Consider the following 10,215-nt stretch of genomic DNA (forward strand, 5'->3'; position numbering starts at 1 on the left):
AAAATAAAAAATATTAATCCACAGGTTACTCTTGAATACTTAATTCCGGACGTATTTCGACCACCCTTAATGAAATCCATTAATTCAGGCCTGATTGTCTACAAAGAGCAATCCGAAATCATAAGGACTGTCGCTTCAAATATGATACAACACGAGAAAACAAATAAGGACCAAGTAACTGAAGTTGCTGTCGCACTCGTTCAAAAAATTCCTTCATTAAAGGGTATTTTCGGGATAGAATATGTAAGAATTAAACATTAAACATGTTAGAATTACATTCTAATATGTAGTTATAGTGACTTTATTTAACATTTACTAAGAATAATATAATTACTTGCAGATTGGAGTAGAAGAATCATTAAAAGACTGCATTAAACGACAGAAATCGAGGAAAAAGAAGAATTCGAATTCTCAAAATTCTGATCTCGATTGGCAAAAAGAGCAGAGAGAGATAATGGAAAGGGAAGTCAGAAAGGGGAAGGATAGGAGTAAGGATATCCTTAGAAGGACACTCCAACAAACCAGGGAAATTCGTTCCAAGGAGAATAAAAAATTAACTGCCGGAGAAATGCTTCAAAAATATCCAGCGTTTAAAGTACCAGAAATGGTAAGATAAATTCTATCAAGTCGCAGGTCATTAGAAATAAAACTTTATTAACAAAATTTCACGATAACATTTTCGTTCATTTTAATTAAAACTTTAAGAAAAAATTTGACTCTGGATGTTCTTTTTCAGATTATATGGGAATTTTCAGACAGTAATAATCTTCCTTTAACTTCTTTACGGAGAAATTGGATAGAAGCTCTTCCTAAAATTTTGACTGTTTTGCCATCAACATCTCGAATAGATGTTAATGGTCAAACTGTACACGTTTTGCTCACCCTGCCAAAACTATTTCCCATGAGAAATAAGGAAAATCGAAAGGACTTGCTGATAATCCATAAAGTAAACATTTAAAGACTATGTTTGTAAAGTAGTTTTCTGTAATAAATTTACTTTATTTAAATTTATTAAAATTAATAATTTATAGAAATAATAACATAGTAATATATTAAAAAATGAAATATAAGTAATGTATCAAAATCGAAAAATTCATGAAAAGTGTTAAAAATTTATTTCTATTACAGCCTGGAACTTCATTGGATAATCTTACTCCTCAGAAAAATGAACCACCCTGTTTAAGTGCTGTCGGAAATGCTGATGACGATAAGCTTAAATTATTTGGCTATGTTGATGGGATTGCTATGTTCAACAATGAAACAATGGAAGCTTTAATTGAAATGATGGCAATTTATTGGATATTCAATATTCAATTTCATTCAACGCAGAAGCATCCACTATTGTTCATATCAGCATGCTTATTTAGAAAAGATGCCGGTAGACTATTAGGGCAAACTTTAGCAAAGGCTTTGTCGGTTACGAAGCTACTGTCTACTGCGAAAATTTTATAAACGCCTATAAATTTCAAATCGGAACTTTTACTATACTTTTTGCTTCAACGTCATTTCATATTGTATTCTATCACTATATGTATGTTGGGTAATTTTCTCGACAGTTATTGATCTCGATTTTATAAGACTGATTATTTTTACTTTATTGTATAAGATTTTAAAGGCTTTATCTTTATACAATTTCTTCATCGAATTAATGAACTACATTCGTTAAAGTCAATCATCTCTATTTACAACTATTGTTCAACAGTCTGTTTTCATCGACACTTTATTAATTTGGCACAGAAAAGGAAAATCTTAATTTTTTAATTGAATTACCATACCACGAGTGTTGCTGTTCAATTATTACTTTCATATTAAAATATGATTATATTATTTCATTATACTTTTGGGCTCTGCGATAATTTTAAAGGAGCGAAATTGTAAATTTTATAACAAAATAAGTACTTTTTATTCTTCTGAAACTTCAGTTTTCCCACCGTTCTTGTTAACAATTGAAAAAGAACGATAAATAATTTTGTTTTCAAAACAATTTATAAAATAATTTACATTTTTAAATATTTAGTATAAATTTTATTATCGCTGAAAGAAAAGTCAATTTTTGTTGGCATTTTAATAAATTCGAATGCTAAATTATCATATCGCAATATATTCTGTCATTATAATATGTTAGGCTTCTTCTTCTATAAACACTAGTCTTAATTTTAGAAGGCTCACACATGAATTATTTTTATTTTCGAAAAATTGGATGATTGAATTATAATACTATGAGCGTTAGTATATAACATTACTTTCATAATAAAATAAAATATATTTTTTCTAATGTGATTTTATTATTTCGTTGACTTTTCAGATCGCCGATAATTCTAATGAAAAAATACTTTAATACCATTATATTACAATTAATGACATTTTAAGGTAAAAACGTGAGCATTGATTTTACTGACATAAACATTATGCCATGCATCAGAGAATTGAGGTAATAAATATTTCCGTAGTAAATAAATTATAATATCTTTAAAAATTGTTTGTCTCATTGAATTCTTTAGAGGTGTGTAAAAAGCTCGAATAGTTTCGAGTACTCGAACGTTTCAATTCAATTGTTTCAATTTTTTCGAATTTTTCGAGTACTCGAATTTTTTCGAGCTCTAGATTAAGTTCGACTTCTAGAAAAAATTCATAAAATTTTCGCATATATTATAATTAGCAGATAGAAATACACTTTGAAATTGAAAATTAATTTACTTTATTGATTCAGTAATTCAAATAAATTCGAAATTTTCTACTTATTAATAGTTTTTTTAGTAAGTTAAAAGCTGGAATCCATTCGAGTGCTCGAATGTAATCGAGTACTCGAATTTACCCGAGTGCTTGAATTTTTCGAGTACTCAAAGTCACTCGAGTACTCGATACATCGAGCCGGCTTGGGCTTGGCTCGGCTCGAAAAAATTTTGGACCTTTCGAGCTTTTTGCACATCTCTAGAATTTTTTAATTTTTATTATTTTTATCTAATTAATCTAATTTAATAATTTATAAATTAATTTATGTTTATATAATATATAATTAGGTTGGTGCGTTAATTACGGAGACTTTTTTAAAATTACTATTATTTACTATTTTGAATATAATTATATTTTTATTATATTATTTTATACATCTTTAAGTATAGGTATATATTTATAATTATATTTAATTAAAACATTTCTCCTGAATGCATGTTCTTTAATTGCAGTAATAGAGCAACATAACCTCTAAAGTTGCTCAATCGCGACGCATTTGACGGTTTTGATATTATTTTCAATTGTTTTAATTTGTTTAAATAATTTGTAAAAATATTAATAATTTTTATAAACTATTTATCAATATTTTATTATTTAAATGATATGAGTATTTAATAACTCATAAATTTACTTTTTTCTTTAGAATTGTAGAATTTTCCATTTTGAAAGGCGTCTAAACTAGAATTGCGCCGTTTAGCACTTTTAATCTCAATATATTTTTTAATTTTATTTATATTTATACATTTATTATTATTATTAGTTATATTATTTATTAATATTAATTTAATTAATCAGTTTCAAATTCTATTTGCTACAAAACATTATTTAATGTAAAAAACAATTAAGTTTATTTGAGTAAATAGAATAAATAAACATATATTAATTATAATTGAATGAAATTAACTATTATATTAAAAGATGTATTTTTGTTGTTTTTACAGCAAAAAGAAACACTATTTTTTATCTTTTTCACTAGAAATTAATTATTAATTAAATACATTAATTTTTAAAATTTGGCGCTATTTTTTAAGTTGGTAGTACCGCTACAGCTGATATTAATACCTTTTTGGAATAATTTTCATCCTGCATTGAAAAGAATATTGATACCACATTTGGGTACTAAAATAGACCCCAGCAGTATTATAATCGATCAGATTTAAAAGAGTACTCATTTTAAAACGTGAAAATTTTTTACAGTGTTATCAGGACTATTGGATGGATGATATTGAGAGAATTGAGAACAAATTTATTCGTTTCCTCGCAAAACAAACTGGAGTCCCTTACAACTACTATGATTACGACTATACTGCCCTTAAAAAAGATTTAATATTCCAACCTTACATCAGAGATTTACCTTTGCAGATCTCCTGTTTTTATTTAAAATCATTAATGGTTTACTTAATTGTTCCGATCTCTTAAGTCTATTTTGTTTTTGTGCAGCAAAGCATTCTCCCAGAACTGAAGTTCCATTATTTAATCAACAACTTCTTAGAAATAATTATTTAGAAAATTCAGTGGTCAATAGATTAAGTCGTGAAGCAAACCAGTTTTATAATAGCGTAAATTTTTATGGCGTTTCGCTTAACGTTAGAGAACTGCGCAACCAGATTTTCGACCAAAATAATAACAATGCGGTCAACTAGTAACATAAGATTCTTATTGTTTAGTACACTGTACGAAAGAGAAAGATAAGCCCGTTTGTATACTAAATAAATAATTTTACCCATGCTGGTTCTCACAATTCTTAATCTAATGGATTGGAGTTGGGCATTATTTTATGTATTTTCACGTGTAGATTTCAGAAAAAGTACAGTGAAAATGATTAGAGTTGACATTTATAGTGCTTTCCGAGAAAAACTTGACATTTTTACGATTTATTAAAAAAGTGTGTACCCACTCTAGCGTTTACAATTATTCATGTGTAGATTTCATGTAAAATATAGCAAAAATAATTAGAGTTAATCTTTATAGTGTTCTCAGCGAAAAAATTGATATTTTTGAAAATTTAATCAAAAAAATGTGGGAGTGAAAGTTAAAGTGAGAGTGAATGTGAGGGTGAAATTTAAATTAGGAGTAAAAATTGTAATTTTTTTCACATAAAATGACATAGAATCTGCTTCTCACAATATAATATTTATTCTACACATAAAAAATTATCGATTAAGATAAAAAAGAATTTTTATTTTCTTGGTCAGGGGTGTGACTGCAATAAATGAGCTGCAGCATGCAATAACAATAGCTACGTTGCGTTCGAGTTGTTTTTCTTAACCGCGCAATTCGAAGCAGATATTCCGATTGAAAAAGTGAGCCCGAGCGTACCTGATGTTATTGCACGCTGAGGTTTAAATTTAGGTTCGCAAATTTTCATTGACTGGCGGAAAGTTTAGAAAACTTTTTCTAAATTTTTTTTAACTGTAGTCTATTTCTTTAAGAACTGTTAATGTGAATTTTAAAACACTTTCCACTAAATCCAAGAGTCTTCTTTAAAGTCGAGGAAAATTTCAGATTCTGCTTAGATGTTTCAATCTTTGCCTTGAGAAAGAAAAGTTCTTCCGCGACTAGAAGCGGCAGAGGCTAGTCCTCTTAAGAAAAGGTGAAAAACCTCTGGATAAAGTTTCGTCGTACAAGCCTATATGCCTGCTAGATACGATGGGTAAACTTCTAGAGGATATGGTTCTGCAGAGAATGCAAAGCCACTTGACCGGAGAGAATCGTCTATCCGATCACCAATTTGGTTTCTGTGAATGCAAGTCTACAGTTGATGCCAACCAGGCAGTAGTGGACATAGCCAAAGCAGGAAAAACCAAATTGGGACCAGAGAAGAAGAAGATCTTCTGCGCGCTGGTAGCAAGTGACATACGCAACGCGTTTAATTCCGCAAGATGGAAAGATCTTATCGAGTCGAGGAGAAACAAAAACATACCGCTCTACTTGTTGCGGATAATGGATAATTATCTCAGCGACAGATGGGTTATATATGAGGAAGACACCTGCACTCTCAAGGAAGAGATGCAGCATGGGGCTCTTCAAGGCTCAAGAGTAGGTCCGTTTGTATGGAATGTATCTTACAATTGACTTCTTGCGAATGGATCTGCCCGAAGGTGCGGTGATCATCGGCTTTGCGGACGACGCGTTATTCGTGTGACTGTCAAAAGTGAGGAGGCTTTTGAGACATTGGTTAATGAATGTCTGCGACTAGCAAAAAGCTGGTTGGATACCAGAGGTCTTAAAATGGCCCTGGAAAAGACCGAGGCACTGCTGGTAACAGACAAACGTGGTTGTGAGCTCCTACGAATCGTGAGTAAACAACTTAAATATCTTAGTGTGGAGTTGGATAGAAGATTAAACTTCCACCACCACATGGCTACGGCGTCAAATAAGGCGATCGAGTGTGCGGTTAATCTTTCACGGTTAATGCCAAATGTAGGCAAACCCCGTAAACAAAAAATCTTTTTTGTTTACGGGGTTTGCCTACATTCGGCATTGAGTCTTCTAGAAGACTCACCAGTCTTCTGGTGGCGTGTGTCGCCCATGCTAAAATACTTTATTCAGCACCAGCGTGGGCCCCATCCCTGAGGAGTAAACGATGTGTGACCATCTGTGATAAGATACTGTTGGCGCATAGATCGATAACAACGCGTATCATCTCTGCGTATAAAACGTTATTTACGAGTGCTGTGCAGGTCCTTGCAAGGTTTCCGCCAGCAGATCTTTTGGCAAGAGAAAAGGAGGAAATATTTCTCCTTTCTAAAGAAAGAAATTTCTCAGAAGAGGAAATTAGACCTAGCAAGGGCCTGATCCGCAAAGAAGCGAGGCGAAGGCTCATAGACAGATGTCAAGAAAGATGGGATGGTGAGGAAAAAGGTCGATGAACTTATCGCCTTATTCCGGCACTCGCCACCTGGATAAGTAGCAAACAAGGTCAGGTTTCCTATTACTTGACCCGAGCGCTTACAGGGCACTGGTGTTTTAACGCGTACCTGTATCGCTTTAAATTACGCGAAGATGAGGTGTGTGCGTACTGCCAGTTCCCTGTGGACAACGCAGAGCACACCCTCTTCTCATTCAAGAAATGGGACTTGAAGAGGCGGGCCATGTTCGAAGGTGTAAACAGTCAAGTTACATCGGAGAACATTGTATCGCTGATGACCCAGTCAGAAGAAAATTGGCGGCATGTCGAGAACTTTATAATCTCTGTTATGTCGAGAAAAGAACTCGACGGCCGCCAAAAAGGGCAATTTAATCAGCTTTTAAATTTTTTTTGTTCCGTATTATCTTAATTTATTCTTGTGATTTATTTGTCCTTTTACAATTTTAATTTATTTTGTGATTTTTATTTGTCCTTATACAATTTTATCTTTTAACTTTATATATCTGTTTACTTTATATGTTTCTGTTTTTTATACCCGTTTACTATCATATCTTTTGACGTTTTACACTTTTTAGTATTTGTTTTTTATTGTTGTGCTGTAAATTCCGCTTATACATTGAAATAGTTTTAAATTTTTTAACTATTGACGCAGGAGAATCGCAGAGAAAGAAGAAGGTCGCATCAGCGATAGAGTTGGAGCTCCACCTTCGAAGGCTAAAGTTTTACGTTAGTTTCGAGGGATGGTAAAGGACTCTAAAAGAAGGGTTACGGGTCTAAGTGGGTCGGGCTGGTAGTAGGTCGTCAGTTTATTAAATTTATTATGTTATTAATTAATTAATTAATTTTTTTATATTTCCTTTTGTTTTATTATGCCAACCCCACATAGTCTTGGAGTGCGGAATTCAAGATATCTGTAAGCAGATTTCCCAAAATTCCCTAAGCAAAAAAAAATAATAATAATTGCGTGCCCAGTTGGAACTTTCGTTCTACCTGGGGCGCATTAGAACTTGTTCATTTGCGCGCGATTGTTGATTTACAACCGAAGTAGAATAGCTTATTTGTGATTCAAACATATCATGGCTCATATCATAGCTTTTTTCCCAGGTGCATCGGACCCTTTTGCGCGGGATTGCTGATCCTCTATCGAACGCGTGCCAGATGGCGGATAGGTTAGCCTCCTAGAAATAGGTGGTATCGAGGAAATCAAATACTCGATGCGGACCAAAACCAGCAAAAAAGAAAACATTTTTTATAAGCGATTGTAAAATGAGGAAGAGTACCTGCAGGGTATAGGCTAAATCCCTCACTGGTTCCGATTGTCAAGCGCCTAGCGTGAGGACGATCGCCAGTGGGAGTACCACAGATCATCGTGGAGAAGGTGGAGAGAAGAGGAGGCACGAGCAGCATCACAAGTCAGGCTAACTGCATTTCTGTATTCCGTAAAGCTTCTGCGATTGACATTGCTAGCTGCAATAAAGATCGAGATAAATGCATTAAGCTGCGGGAGGAAGAGGCAGCGAGCATTCTAATAATAGAGGATGAAGTCAGCAAGATGCTAAAATCCTGTGAGGTCCAGAGGAATGTCAATATGACAATCAAACCACATAGCACCATAGTATGAGGTAAGGTTATGTTGAGTACTAATCGTAAGGCACATAAGGTTACACAATATTGCTGCGGTAGACCTGAGGTGAACTAAAAACTTCCGCCATGGAGGTAAGGTTACATGTTAGGGTGTGGTGAGTATATATGATAAGGCCATGGTAACCTTACACGTTAAGGTTAAGGTAACCTTACACGTTAAGGTTGATGTAACCTTACACGTTAAGGTTGAGGTAACGTTACATGTTAAGGTTGAGGTAAGGTTACATGTCAAGGTTGAGGTAAGGTAATTATTAAGTTGTAAGGTTGAGGTAAGGTTAAGGTAAGGTTGTGATAAATTTACCAGTTATGGAAAATATTAAAAAAATAATTAATAAATAAATATTCAATTAAAAAGTTAGTTTGTTGCTCTTCTCTATTTTGGAAACCTGACATGAAGCAGAAAATTTTGAAAACAAATTTGGGGGGACTGGGATTCGAACCCGGGATCGACGCGCATAAACCTATCATTCTAACTAACTGAGCTAAGTAGAGAACTGGCAGAAGGAAAATTAATGTTGCCTTTAAGGTGAACCAAGAAGATGATTAACTCCTTAAAGGCAATATTAATTTTCCTTCTACCAGTTCTCTACTTAGCTCAGTTAGTTAGAATGATAGGTTTATGCGCGTCGATCCCGGGTTCAAATCCCAGTCCCCCCAAATTTGTTTTCAAAATTTTCTGCTTCATGTCAGGTTTCCAAAATAGAGAGGAGCAACAAACTAACTTTTTAATTGAATATTTATTTATTAATTATTTTTTCAATATTTTCCATAACTGGTAAATTTATCACAACCTTACCTTAACCTTACCTCAACCTTACAACTTAATAATTACCTTACCTCAACCTTGACATGTAACCTTACCTCAACCTTAACATGTAACGTTACCTCAACCTTAACGTGTAAGGTTACATCAACCTTAACGTGTAAGGTTACCATGGCCTTATCATATATACTCACCACACCCTAACATGTAACCTTACCTCCATGGCGGAAGTTTTTAGTTCACCTCAGGTCTACCGCAGCAATATTGTGTAACCTTATGTGCCTTACGATTAGTACTCAACATAACCTTACCTCATACTATTGTGCTATGTGGGAATATGACAAGGATAGACTGAGAAGCATAACATCGCTCATACGGGATGTGAAGGAGAAGCACGCAGCAGCGGCTAGAAAAGATGAGTTCTATCAGGGATTAACGTGGTCAGAAGAAGCACGCAAAGACCGAAGGATGAGACGTGCTGGCGAATGTGCTGAAGAAGGTTCGTGAAGAGGCTGACCTGGAGGCCAGTATGACAAGAGTTGTGGGAGCTTTACCCACTAAAAAGGGACCTTCTTATCAAAATTGGAGGGATTTCAAGTAAGGCGTCGTTCACCTAGGAGATGATAAGGGTCATTGGAGCCATATGTAAGGTGCAGATGACGGACCGGCGAACTGCGTTGGAAATTTGTTAGCGATAGGAAGACAAGAAGTCTTTCAGCTCAATAAAGAACGAACTGACTCGCAGGAACAACAGAGTGGCGGTAGTCTAAAGATGTCTATCCGTAAGGCGGCAAAAATCAGACTCGTCGATAGTTGGCAGGCAAGATAAGATGGGTAATCCAAAGGAAGGTGGACATATTGCTTGATTCCCCACCTCGCCACCTGGTTAGAAATAAAGCACGGAGAGGTTGGCTATTACCTTACGCAAGCAATGACTGGTCACGGTTGCTTCTGTCAATACCTTAATGGATTTAAGATCAGAGAAGAGGCAAAATGTTTGTATTGTAGCGCTGAAATAGGCGATACGGAACACACTTCTCCTGCGAGATAAGGCGGGCCATGTTTGACGCGGTGAAAACTCAATTCACCGCTGATGACATGGTCTCAACAATGCTCCAAAGCGCGGACTCTTGTCGCCACATCGAGTTGTTCATTGTCTTAGTAATGAGGACAAAAGATGTGGATGGAAAAAGAGGTTAACCTG

Source organism: Leptopilina heterotoma, unplaced genomic scaffold (assembly GCF_015476425.1).
Source record: "Leptopilina heterotoma isolate Lh14 unplaced genomic scaffold, ASM1547642v1 Lhet_171, whole genome shotgun sequence".
In the NCBI taxonomy this organism is placed as follows: Eukaryota; Metazoa; Arthropoda; class Insecta; order Hymenoptera; family Figitidae; genus Leptopilina; species Leptopilina heterotoma.